The sequence below is a fragment of the Pan paniscus genome, chromosome 8 (assembly GCF_029289425.2).
Source record: "Pan paniscus chromosome 8, NHGRI_mPanPan1-v2.0_pri, whole genome shotgun sequence".
NCBI classification, from domain to species: domain Eukaryota; kingdom Metazoa; phylum Chordata; class Mammalia; order Primates; family Hominidae; genus Pan; species Pan paniscus.
The window spans coordinates 43072318-43085754 of NC_073257.2; the positions used below are offsets into that span (position 1 = coordinate 43072318).

Sequence of the window (13437 nt, forward strand, 5' to 3'; positions counted from 1 at the left end):
CTGGGTGATTGACCCCAGCTACTCAGGTTTCAGTCCCTAGAGAGGTCATATTGATACAGCAAAGCCCAAAGCCTCAGGCATACAAAAACATTCTTACAAGGCAGAATATTCGGCCGGGTGCGGCGGCTCATGCCTGTAATCCCAGCACTTTGGGAGGCTGAGGCGGGTGGATCAACTGAGGTCAGGAGTTTGAGACTAGCCTGGCCAACGTGGCAAAAGCCCATCTCTACTGAAAATAGAGAAAAATTAGCTGGGAGTGGTGGCCGGTGCCTGTAATCCCAGCTACTCAGGAGGCTGAGGCAGGAGAGTCACTTGAACCAGGGAGGCGGAGGTTGCAGTGAGCTGAGATCATGCCACTGCACTCCAGCCTGGGCAATAGAGCAAGACTCCGCCTCAGAAAAAATAAAAATGAAGGCAGAAGATTCGAAGTGCTCAGAAGTTATCTCCCCAGAGGTGGTCGAGGGCCAGTCCTTTTTTGGAATGTGCAGGGTTGGAGTGACCCAAGGCTGCTGAGCAAACTAACGCTTTACTGTCCAGTGGTCTATATTAGAATGCCCTGAGGAGCTTTCAGAATGCTCTATGGCCAGGCTGCACCCAGATCAATCACTCAGAGTCTCTAGAGGGTCTGTCCAAAGTCAAGACCCACTGCCATAGATAGTAATTGGTACCAAAGGAAGGAGTGAGCTCATCCCAGAGGGAATGAGGAGAGAGTGGTCACAGGTGGAAGAGATGGCCAAGAACAGTGGACTAAGGAGCAGCAGAGGCTGCAGACTGCGGGAGGGATGGCACACAGGGAAGGAGTGGCCAGAGAAAGGGCAGAGAACCAGGGTCTCCAGGTGTACTATATTCAGTGGTTTTTAGTATATTCAGAGTTGTGCAAAAACCACCACAATCATTTTTAAGACATTTTCAACAACTCCAAAAGAAACCCTGTGTCCTTTAGCTGTTACCACCCACCCACAATGACCCCATTCCCTCCAGCCCTGAGCAACTGCTTATCTACTCTCTGTCTCTATGGAATTGCCTATTTTGGACATCTCATATAATTGAAATCATACCATATGTGGTCTTTCATGATTGGCACCTTTCATTTAGCATAATAGTTTCAAAGTTCATCCATGTTATAGTGTGTTTAGTACTTTATTCCTTTCTATGGCTGAATAATATTACACTGTTTTTATTTTTTATTTTATTTTATTTTTTTAGAAGGAGTCTCACTTTGTGGCCCAGGCTGGCCTTGAACTCCTGGGCTCAAGTGATCCTCCCACTTTGGCCTCCCAAAGTGCAGGATTACAGGCGTGAGCCAGCATGCCAGGCCATATTCCATTGTATTGATATATATCACATATGGTTATCTGTTCATCAGTTAACAGGCATTTGGGTTGTTTTCACAACTGGATGGTGGGTACATGGCAAAGGTGTAATCTGTAGCACAGAGAGCCAAAAAGATCTGGGCATGCTTTTTGACCAAGGCCTGCCGGTCGGTGCAGAATGAGGGCCAAGAAGTCATGAGCAATCACAGCGGCCAGGTCCCATTTGAGCTTCCCCAGGACCATCACCTCCCAGTCCCGCAACTGGCAGGGAGAGACAGCGTGGTCGGTGTAGATGCACATTTTCTCAATGGTCATGGGCCCAGTCTTACGCAGCTTGGAGGCCAGCCTCATGGAGACCGCAACCAAGAGCTGCAACTGTGCCTTTCGGGTGGGTGGGGACGCAGGACAGGTAGCATGCAGGTGGTTCATGGCCAGGGGAAAGACTTCCTCCTCACAGCACTGCTCCTCCTCACAGCACTGCTCCTCACACACCTCCAGCATCCAGTAAACCAGCATCTTCCGCATGTGCGGCTTGCTTTCCCTTTGCACGCACTGGAAGTAGGAGGCGCAGTGCACGCAGCGCTACTCCAAGGGGAGCAAGCTCTGCAGGACGCGCTGATCCCCTGGCGGCTGCGCTCCACACTCGGGCAGCACACAGGCAGGGCGGGAGTGCAAGCTAGCGCCCATCATTTGTTTCTAAGTATTGTCATTCTTTCTGATACTATTAAAAATAGAATTATATTCCCAGTTTTGTTTTGGGGTTATTCATTGTACATGTAAAGAAATTGAGTTAATTTTTGTATATTGATCTCATAGTCTACAACTTTGCAGATTATTATTACGTTAGTTATAATAGGGTTTTTTTGTAGATTCCTTAGGTTTTTCTATATACAAGATTGATACGGTTGGGCATAGTGGCTCCAGCCTGTAATCCCAGCACTTTAGGAGGCCGAGGTGGGCGGATCACAAGGTCAGGAGATTGAGACCATCCTGGCTGACACGGTGAAACCCCGTCTGTACTAAAAATACAAAAAATTAGCCCGGCGTGGTGGTGGTGGGCGCCTGTAGTCCCAGCTACTCGGGAGGCTGAGGCAGGAGAATGCCTTGAACCCGGGAGGCGGAGTTTGCAGTGAACCGAGATCGTGCCACTGCACTCCAGCCTGGGCGACAGAGAGAGACTCTGTCTCGAAACAAACAAACAAACAAACAAACAAACAAAAAATATTTGCCAGGCATAGTGGCAGGTGCCTGTAATTTCAGCTATTCAGGAGTCTGAGGCAGGAGAATCGCTTGAACCCGGGAGGCTGAGGTTGCAGTGAGCCGAGATCACACACCACTGCACTCCAGCCTAGATAACAGAGTGGGACTCCATCTCAAAAAAAAAAAAAAAAGAATAAGAAAAAAAAGATTCATATGGTTTGGCTGTGTCTCCACCCAAATCTCATCTTGAATTGTAGCTCCCATAATTCCCATGTGTTGTGGGAGGAACACAGTGGGAGATAATTGAATCATAAGGGTGTTTCCTCCATACTGTTCTCCTGATAGTGAATAAGTCTCTCGAGATCTGATGATTTTATAAGGGGTTTCCCTCTGGCGTGGCTCTCATTCTTTTCTTGCCTGCTGCCATGTGAGATGCTCCTTGCTCTTCCGCCATGATTCTGAGGCCTCTCCAGCCATGGGGAACTGTGAGTCAAACCTCTTTCCTTTATAAATTATCCAGTCTTGGGTATGTCTTTATAAGCAGCATGAGAACAGACTAATACAACGATCATGTCATCTGCAAATAAAGATAGTTTTATTTTTTCTTTTCTAATCTGGAAGCTTTTGTTTCACTTTCTTGCCTAATTACCTTGGCTAGCACCTCTAGTACAATGTTGAATAGAAGTGGTTGGAATGCAGCTCCTTGTATTATACCTGACCTTAAAAGAAAAGCATTCAGCCTTTCACCATTATGTATATTGTTAGCTGGGATGATCTGTAGATGCCCTTTGCCAGGTTGAAGAAGTTCCTTCCATTCTGTTTGTTAATAATTTTTATCATGAAATTTTGTCAATATTTTCAGCTTACATTGAGATGATCATATGGTTTTGTCCTTTATTCTGTTAATAAAATGTATTATATTGGTTAATTTTCAGATGTTAAACCAACCTTGCCTTCCTGGGATTAATCCCAATTGGTCATGATATATGACCTTTTTATATGTTGCTGCATTCAGCTTACTTATATTTTTGCCATAACCTCTTAACTGGTTTGCATTTCTATTCCAAGCTCCTTACATTCTAGTCTCAGCACACTGGCTAGAGTGTTGTGATCATGCCACACTTCTTTTTTATATCTTCCAGGGGCTTCTTTCACACAGAGTGAGGCCCTGTCTCCAAAATAAATAAATAAAAATAAAAGCTAAATACATAAATAAGTAAATATATTGGGCCAGGCACAGTAGCTCACACCTGTAATCCCAGCACTTTGGGAGGCAAAAGCAGGTCAATTGCTTGAGCCCAGGAGTTTGAGACCAGGCTGGACAACGTGGCAAAACCTCGTCTTTCTACCAAAAATACAAAAATTAGCCAGGAGTAGTGGCACATGCCTGTCGTCCCAGCTACAGGACAGTTTTGAAACACATGAACTATCACAATCTTGCAAATTCTATGAAACTGTGTCTTTTATTTTTAAAATCATGAAAGTTTTGCATTTTCTCCATTACTTCTATGTTTGTTACAGTATAACAATGACACTTTCCCTAACTATACAGTTAAATTACTTTACGTTTCTCCTCAAATTGGCTGAGTAAAATTGAAAGTCCTCCACTCTCATGCCTTCCCCCAGCCCTGACTGCAGAGATTCCTGAGCTCTTATGTGAGATGCACAGCTCTAATGCTGGGGGCTTCTTCTATTTTTTGTTTTTGTCTTTGTTTTTAGACAGATTTTCGCTCTTGTCACTCAGGCTGGAGTGCAATGGCTCGATCTTGGCTCACTGCAACCTCTGCCTCCTGGGTTCAAGCAATTCTCCTGCCTCAGCCTCCCAAGTAGCTAGGATTACAGGTGCATGCCACCACACCCAGCTAATTTTTGTATTTTTAGTAGAGATGGGGTTTCACCATGTTGGTCAGGCAGATCTCGAACTCCTTCCTCGGCCTCCCAGAGAGCTGGGACTACAGGCATGAGCCACCGCACCCAGCCAGGACTTCTTGATCTCCTTTGTCAAATGCCTGAGTGTTCAATGAATGATTGAACATGTCAAAGTCAAATAAAATATAGAGATGAATTTCTACGTTTAAAAAGTCTTATTTGGGAAGCAAAAATTGCAATTCGAGCACACAGACCGGGTGGCCTTCAATTTGAAAAACAGGCAGTTACAGCAGCCAGGTTTGCAGAGAATTGCATTCTTAGAGCAATGTTTTGTACCCTGAGTGCTTTTTCACTCCTTGCTTCTCCACCCTTAATTAGATATGACAAGGATGATCCAATTTGTATGATCAACTTCCATGAACATTATGTTGTCTAAATAAGGAGAAACTCCTATGGATAAATTGCCCTTAGTAACCAAACAGTTGACTTCACACAGCCATTCAGTTCACACTTAAAAGGAAAGCTCACAAACCTCTTTCACTCTCTTTAGACCAATACATGTAGAAAGATTTATTTATATATTAGGGAAGCCAAAATATATGTTTATATTAATTCCATTCATTTATTCATTGCTTAAGTCCAAGGAGAAAATTTCATAGTTCTGTTCCTTGTGGCTTAGCCTAGCATCTTGAAAAAGGATAATCCCTAAGTATTAAGTAAAGATCAGGGGATCTTCACGGTATAGTATAAAAGGCACTGGCCTGGGAATCAGAAGAAGGGAATCAGAAGAAGTGGGTTCTAGTCCTCCCTCTACTAGGAGCCTACCACCTGTCATTAGGAAAGAAATTTAATGTCTTTTTCTTTTTCTTTTCTTTTCTTTTCTTTTTTTTTTTTTTTTGAGATGGTGTCACACTCTGTTGCCCAGGTTGGAGTGCAGTGGCACAAATCTAGGCTCACTGCAACCCCTGCTCCCTGGGTTCAAGTGATTCTCATCCTTCAGCCTCCCAAATACCTGGACTACAGGTGTGCACCACCATACTTTGCTAATTTTTGTATTTTTAGTAAAGGCAGGGTTTCCCCATGTTGGCCAGGCTGGTCTGGAACTCCTGGCCTCAAGCGATCCACCTGCCTCGGCCTCCCAAAGTGGTGGGATTATAAGCGGAAGGCACCATGCCTGGCCAAAAGCTTATTTTAAAATCATATTTTCTTTCATTTAATCTTTATGAGTGGATTGTAGAAACCATGGAATTGCTTAAGATTGACATGTTTTCTGAACTAAAATGAGTGAAATGTGTATATTCATCATCTGACAAGCCAATTGTTTAATGTAGTCAACATGCTTGTTATGTAATCACTTCTGGTTGTATTTCTAAATTCTGGGCCTCCCAACTTCTCTAGCAGGTCAAGCCAGGAGGCCTTTCATGAACTACATCAGCATGCCAATCCCAACCATTCACTAAGATTCACTCTTAGATTTTGCTGGGAAATATAAGATACAAATAAAATTGCCAAAGTGACTCCTCAAGGTTATATTATGCAGAGAGATAGACTGTTGTTATGTTGTTTCCTTAGAAACCATTACAAGCTGCTTCACGTGTGTATGTGTGTCACAGTATATTACATGTGCAATATATTATATATGCAATATATTAAAAGATACAGGTTGGTCACTGTGGCTCACACTGTAATCCCAGCACTTTGGGAGGCTGAGGCGGGTGGATCACCTGAGGTCAGGAATTCGAGACCAGCCTGGCCAACATAGTGAAACCCTGTCTCTACTAAAAATACAAAAATTAGCCAGGCGTGGTGGCACAAACCTGTAATCCCAGCTACTTGGGAGGCTGAGGCAGGAGAATCGCTTGAACACGGGAGGCAGAGGTTGTAGTGAGCTGAAATCACACCACTGCACTCCATCCTGGGCAACAGAAAGAGACTCCATCTTAAAAAAAAAAAAAAAAGATTAGCAGGGCCCATTATCTCTTTCCTGATCTTTGTCTGTATCAAATTATTCAAGAATCTCATGGCCTGACACGGTGGCTCACGCCTGTAATCCCAGCACTTTAGGAGGCCAAGGCGGGCAGATCACCTGAGGTTGGGGGTTGGCAACCAGCCTGACCAACATAGAGAGACCTTATCTCTACTAAAAATACAAAATTAGCCAAGTATGGTGGCACATGCCTGTAATCCCAGCTATTCGGGAGGCTGAGGCAGGAGAATCGCTTGAACATGGGAGGCAGAAGTTGCGGTGAGCCGAGATTTTGCCGTTGCACTCCAGGCTGGGCGACAAGAGCGAAACTCTGTCTCAAAAAAAAAAAAAAAAGAATCTCGGGCACAGGCTTTGGCCATCCAAATGGACAGTCCTGTTAACAAACACCAAAGAAAGAACTGATAAATCTGGTCATTTCTGACAACACGTGTTTTCTGCCACTGCTATTTCTATTATGGCCATATGGAGTCACTGTTGAAAACTGTCCAATGCTCTCTCACCCAATGCCAGGATGAAGCAATGCCCTGCTGTTTCAAATGTCCTCATAAAAATAGCTTACATTTACTTTGAACATACTGTATGACAGTATTGTGTTGTGTCTAATTACATCACAATATGCCTGTGAATGTTGTTGTTATCCCCATTTTATGGATATGAAAATTGAGAAAATTAAGCAAAATGACCAAGGTCATAGAATAAGTGGTGATTCCAACACAGATTTGACGGACTTTCTAATCATTGTGATTATAGGTCCATCCCTTAAACTTGTTCATGCTTTTTGATCTAGTAATTCCATTACTAGAAATCTATCTGAATTAGAGATGCACATGAAGGTACATACAGGAATATTCAATGCCATATATGTAGGAAAGTTAGAAGCAATCTACAGTTCCAATGAGGAGAGGACTACTTAATTTGTAATCTATCCACAGATTAGAATACTACTAGATTATAAATATAGATCTCTATTTATACATATGTTACATATAATTTATATTATATGTAATATATAATATGTATTATACTACATATTTATATTATATATAATATAACTTATATGTAATACATGTAAATATAGATCTCTATTTATATATGTTACATATATGTATACATCATATGTATATATCATATTTATGTTACATATGTTATATCATATTTACATGTTACATCTGATATATATTTTATGTAACAATATATAAACATGTGTAATATGTAAACATGTATATTATATATAACACATATATACGTATTACATTGTATGTAACATATATGAAGAGATCTAAGTTTATACATATATCACATATATGTTTATACATATATCACATATATGTGTTTATACATATATCACATATATATATTTACATATATACACACATATATACACATACACACACATATACACATACAAACACACACACACACATACACACACACACACACATATATATATATATTTTAGAGACAGGGTCTACTATGATGCCCAGGCTGGAGTGCAGTGGTTGTTTACAAGCACAATCATAGGTCACTGTGGCCTAAGACTCTTGGGCTCAAGTGATCCTCCCGCCATAGCCTCCAGAGTAGCTGGAGCTACATACATGCCACCATGCCCAGCTAACATGTTACATTTATTAAGTGATTAATATTAATATTAGCCACTTACAGTTCTAAGCATTTTAGGTATATTGGCTCAGTTAACACCCACAAAACCCTAGGATACAGGTATTAATAGAATATTTTATCTAGCATAAGAAATCATCATTATGAAACACTTCATTATTTTGGCCAGGTGTGGTGGCTCACACCTGTCTGTAATCTCAGCACTTTGGGAGGCTAAGCCAGGGGGATCACTTGAGACCAGGAGTTCGAGACCAGCCTGGCCAACATGGCAAAACCCTGTCTCTACTGAAAATACAAAAATTAGCCAGGTGTGGTGGTACGCACCTGTAATCCCAGCTACTTGGGAGTCTGAGGCACGAGAATCACTTAAACCCAGGAGGCAGAGGTTGCACTGAACCAAGATCACGCCACTGCACTCCAGCTTGGGCGACAGAGCGAAACTCCATCTCAAAAAAAAAAAAAAAAGAAGTAGCATTAACAATTTTCTTATTTCCTCTGTGATTTCTTTTTCTAAGCCATTGTTGCTATGGAGACCATGAAGGATCAGTAAGACTGAAAGTCATGTACCAGTGCCCATAGGCAAATGTTTTAAAGTGTGAACATTGGATTTTGGAATCTGACACTAATGTTCTTGCAGTTTGGCTTTGTATATTCCCAAGTAAGTTTTCTTTCTGTTTTTGGGAGACTATAGTTTCTAAAGTTGGTCCAGGGAACTGATTCGTGAGTCAGAAGTATTTGGTGAGCTTACTAAAATATAGATTTCTGGGCTGCACCCTTAGAATTACTTCATCAGAATATCTAGAAGTGCGATTCAGGAATCTGTATTTTTTTTAAAACAAGGTTTAGCATTTATAAATGGTTTTAGCTAAAGCATAAGAACCATTACTGAAGATCATCACTGGATGTGTGCCAATAATTCATGGAATTCTAGATTTACTTTTTAATTTACTTTTCTTTCTTTCTTTTTTTGAAACAGAGTTTCACTCTGTCACCCAGGCTGGAGTGCAATGGTGTGAACACAGCTCACTGCCGCTTTGAACTCCTGGGTTCAAGCGGTCCTCCCCCGTCAGCCTCCCAAGTAGCGAGCCTCCATACCTGGCTAATTTTTGTATTTTATGTAGAGACAGATTGTTCCATGTTTCCCAGGCTGGTATCAAACTCTAGAGCTCAAGAGATCTTCCAGTCTTGGCTTCCCAAAGTGCTGGGATTATAGGCATGATCCACCACACCTACTCTTTGTATTTAATTTTCTGAAAAGGATATGGTTTTCTTTTTTCATTTTATTTCATTTTATTTTATTATTTTATTTTTATAGAGACAAGGTCTACCTATGTTGCCCAGGCTGGCCTCGAACTCCTGGGCTCAAGGGATCCTTCTGCCTCAGCCTCCCAACGTGCTAAAATTACAGGCATGAGCCATAACGCACAGCACTAAAGAGTATGTTTTACCACATGAAAAACATCTCATCAAATCCAGTTATTGCTGGAGTTAAGCACTTTTCTCCTTGCAGACCAAGTGAATGCTTTTTTTCTATGTTTGCTTCCATATTAATTTTTGACTTAGATTTCAGAGAGTTTTATTAATTTACTTACATGTGATTTTCAACTGTGATCCCCTCTTTAGTAATGAGTTCTCTGAACTTAGACCCCAATAATTCCATGAATTCAGATGTACAGTCACCCGTACAAGTACAGCATTACTCATTTCTATTATTTTGTTTATTTGTTTGTTTGTTTGTTTGAGATGGGGTCTGACTCTGTTGCCCAGGCTGGAGTGCAGTGCAGTCTGGAGCTCCCAGGCTTAAGTGATCCATCCCCTCATCTCGGCCTCAAGAGTAGTTGGCACTACAGGTGGATGCCACCATGCCCAGCTAATTTTATTTATTTATTTATTTATTTGTAGATACAGCGTCTCCCTATGTTGCCCAGGCTGGTCTTGAACTCCTGGGCTCAAGCAATCCTCCCCCCTTGGCCTCTCAAAGTGCTAGGACTACAGGAGTGAGCCACCGCGCCTGGCCCACTATTCCTGCCACATTTAGTACTAACTCATGTCTTCTTTTCTTCAGAATAAGAAAGGAAGAAAAGTGTCCTTGGAAGAGACAAGAGACAAGAGAGATTGCTGTCCCGTGTTTCTTTCCTCTGCAGGCTGTTGTATCCTGTCAGAGCCATCTGTCACTGGATCTCTTAGGAAATGCTACTGCTGCCAGACTGTCTTGTGGGCAGAAGTGCCTGTACCTGCCAGTGGTTGCAAGGCAGAGGAAACAGCCTCTAGTTGGATGGGGACCAGCATCTGGGAAATACTCTGACTCCACTCCTGGGGATAGAACCCATGTTTTCTTCCTGGGTCAAGCCACTTCTCGTTGGTCTATGGCAATCCAGCTGGGTTAGGAAAAGAAAAGCCTGCCTGGGCAGCTGCATAGCTAAAGGCTCAGGACATTAAATACTAGGCTTGCTCTTCTTTGTCCCAGTGTATTAAAAAACAAACACTCCATGTAGTTCCCTGAGACACAAAAACAGGCCTTTAAACTGACCTTTCTAAAGAAACTGTTAGCTGGGCATGGTGGCTCACACCTGTAATCCCAGCACTTTGGGAGGCCAAGGCAGGCGGATCACCAGAGGTCAGAAGTCCAAGACCAACTTGTCCAACATGGTGAAACCCCATCTCTACTAAAAGAAAAAAAATTAGCAGGGCATGGTGGCAGGCGCATGTAATCCCAGCTACTCAAGAGGCTGAGGTAGGAGAATCGCTTGAATCCAGGAGGTGCAGGTTGCAGTGAGCCAAGATCACGCCACTGCACTCCAACCTGGGTGACAGAGCTAAACTCTGTCTCAAAAAAAAAAAAAAGAAAGAAGGAAGGGAGGGAGGGAGGGAAAGAAAGAGAGAAGAAAAGAAAGAGAAAGGAAGGAAGGAAAGAAAGAAAGAAAGAAGGAAAGAAAGGAAAGAAAGAAAGAGAGAAAGAAAAAAAGAAAGAAAGAAAGAAACTGTTGCCAGGGGAGGTGACTCAGGCCTGTAATCCCGGCACTTCGGGAGGCCAAGGTGGGCAGATCACCTGAGGTCGGCAGTTTGAAATCAGCCTGACCAAATGGTGAAACCCCGTCTCTACTAAAAGTACAACAATTAGCCAGGCTGTGGTGGCGCACACTGTAATTCCAGCGACTCAGGAGGCTGAGGCGGGAGAATCGCTTGAACCCTGGAGCTGGAGGTTGCAGTGACCCGGGATTGTGCCACTACACTCCAGCCTGGATGACAGAGGGAGACCCTGTCTCAAAAGAAAAGAAAAGAAAGAAAAAAAGAACCTGTTAAGATCTCCTAAAGCCTCTGCAAACTATGTCAAACATTCAATAGTTCCTTAGTTGGGTATTTTCTTAAAATTTTCCTGTTTCTTATCAATGTTAGATATTTTTCCAAGAACTCAAGGGAGATTTGCAGTGGGATAATCCAGTTCACATGGTAAAAATGAAACCACTACCACGTAGCTTGTGATGCAATAAAGTAAGTGAAATAAAAGAGGCACAAAAGGAAACCGGAAGTTTCCATATCTTAAAAAGAAAAGCCACAGTGATAAGGCTTCAACCTGCTGAGTCGGTTACCCAGGTTTCTCCAGGCACTGGAGAAACCTCCATGCGGGGTTTCAGTTACTAACAGAGCCCTATTGAGTTGAAAGAAAAACCCATGCACCACCAAGCGCTACTCTATTTCTCTGGCATCAAGAAGGTTAACTTTTTTCACTCTATTTATGCCTTTTATTTTTTCCCTATAATCAAGGAAAGTAAAGCTCAAAGGGATTAAATAGCTTTTCTAAATCAACAGCTAGTATCAGGCCAAAAAAGAAAAAAATTGGCATCTGGATGTTATATAACACTAAAGCCCATATTTTTTTCTTTTACCTCAGACTTTCCACCAGGGACTAAAACAGGTTCAAATACTGTGTAATTGATTATATTTGGACTAAAACAGGTTCAAATACTGTGTAATTGATTGTATTTGATTATGGTGTATTTATGGGGACTATGTAAAGCAACATTTCTTTATAATGTTATTTTCTTTTCTTTTTTTTTTTGAGACCGAGTCTTGCTCTGTTGCCCAGGCTAGAATGCAGTGGCAAGATCTGTCCATATCAATTAATAACAAAATTTAAACACGGACTTAAGTGACAAATGTTTATTCATCCACAGTGACTTTTGACTTATACCAGGTTGCTATAATCTAGAACATTATGTTTATGTGAGCGTCACAGTCTCAGAAATATTCTCCCTGACCTAAGTAAGTTCTAGTCCCAAAGTATCTCTCCCCATCCCATTCACTTCCTTCACCTTGTTCATTTCCTCTTGAAATGTGTCATAAATTGTGCACTTATGTGTATTTATTTATTTGTCCAGTGTCTCTCTCTCCCTAACTAAACTCTAAACTCCATGAAGGCCATTGAGTTTTGTGCACTGCTGCTCCCCAGCACCTAAAACTGTGACTGGCATATACTACACACTCAAATATTTGTTGCATGAACGGATAAAGGAGCAGAATTGTCTTTTAAACGATATAGTGGTTATTCTTTTCTTCTCACTTGCAAAGCTGATTTTAGAAGCAGGTGCCAGAGATAAAGTTTACAAAATCTTAATATCTGTGCTTTACAAAATCAGAACGATGTTCACTAAAATGTTGACAGCAATTATTGTTGATCTGAGTGTTGGGATTGGTGGGTAAATTTCATTATCCCTATTTTCTAGCAAGTCTTTAGTAAACAGGAATTGTTTTGAAATCAGATTTAAGCTTTTAAAAAGTATAAACTCTTGGTATGCTCTCTAATTTGCTGTTCTTCTGAGAGCAGTTAGAGCTATAATCTGTGCATCAGGATGGGGAGCATCTGAAGTTTCCCCAAATGTAACTAACTAGAGCCAAGAAGGTACATCTCAATATTCCAGTATCTCCTTCTGCCAGGAGGTCTCTGCACCCAGACTATGCTCTGTGAATCTTGGATCTGAGGGATCCGACCGGACAGCAGTTGACTTAGCTAGAACCACTCATGGTGGTGGGTTTCAGGCAAACAAGGATGTGGAAGGCAACTTGGTGTCAACAGAGGGCTGCATGCAGAAGTGAGGGGGACTGGCCAGTGGCTTCACGGTTGACAGCAGCCCATGAGTAATGTGGGCTGTACCTCCAATACCTATAGCAATCCCTGGGGCCCACTGATGTGCATAAGTGTCTCTTGAATGAGTGGGTGACTTAGCACCTGCGAAGTCCAAGAATATAATAACCTAATGGCTATATAATTTTGAAGGCAATATATTTGAGTTAGAATTTTGGCCATGTGTATTATCTGAGTGATCTTGGACAAGTTACTAATCTCCAAATTTCAGATCCCTCAAATACAAAACAAGCCTTGTAACAGCAACTTTCAGGGTCACTGCATCAGGGATATTAACTGAGTAAATGAAAGTATGTTTTTCAAAAACA

General features: G+C 41.8%; 1 pseudogene; it reads right to left on the reverse strand.

The window, feature by feature from the left end:
- Positions 1-712: 712 nt before the first annotated feature.
- Positions 713-2000, reverse strand: LOC100989497 (G1/S-specific cyclin-D3-like; annotated as a pseudogene).
- Between the last annotated feature and the right edge of the window lie 11437 nt (positions 2001-13437).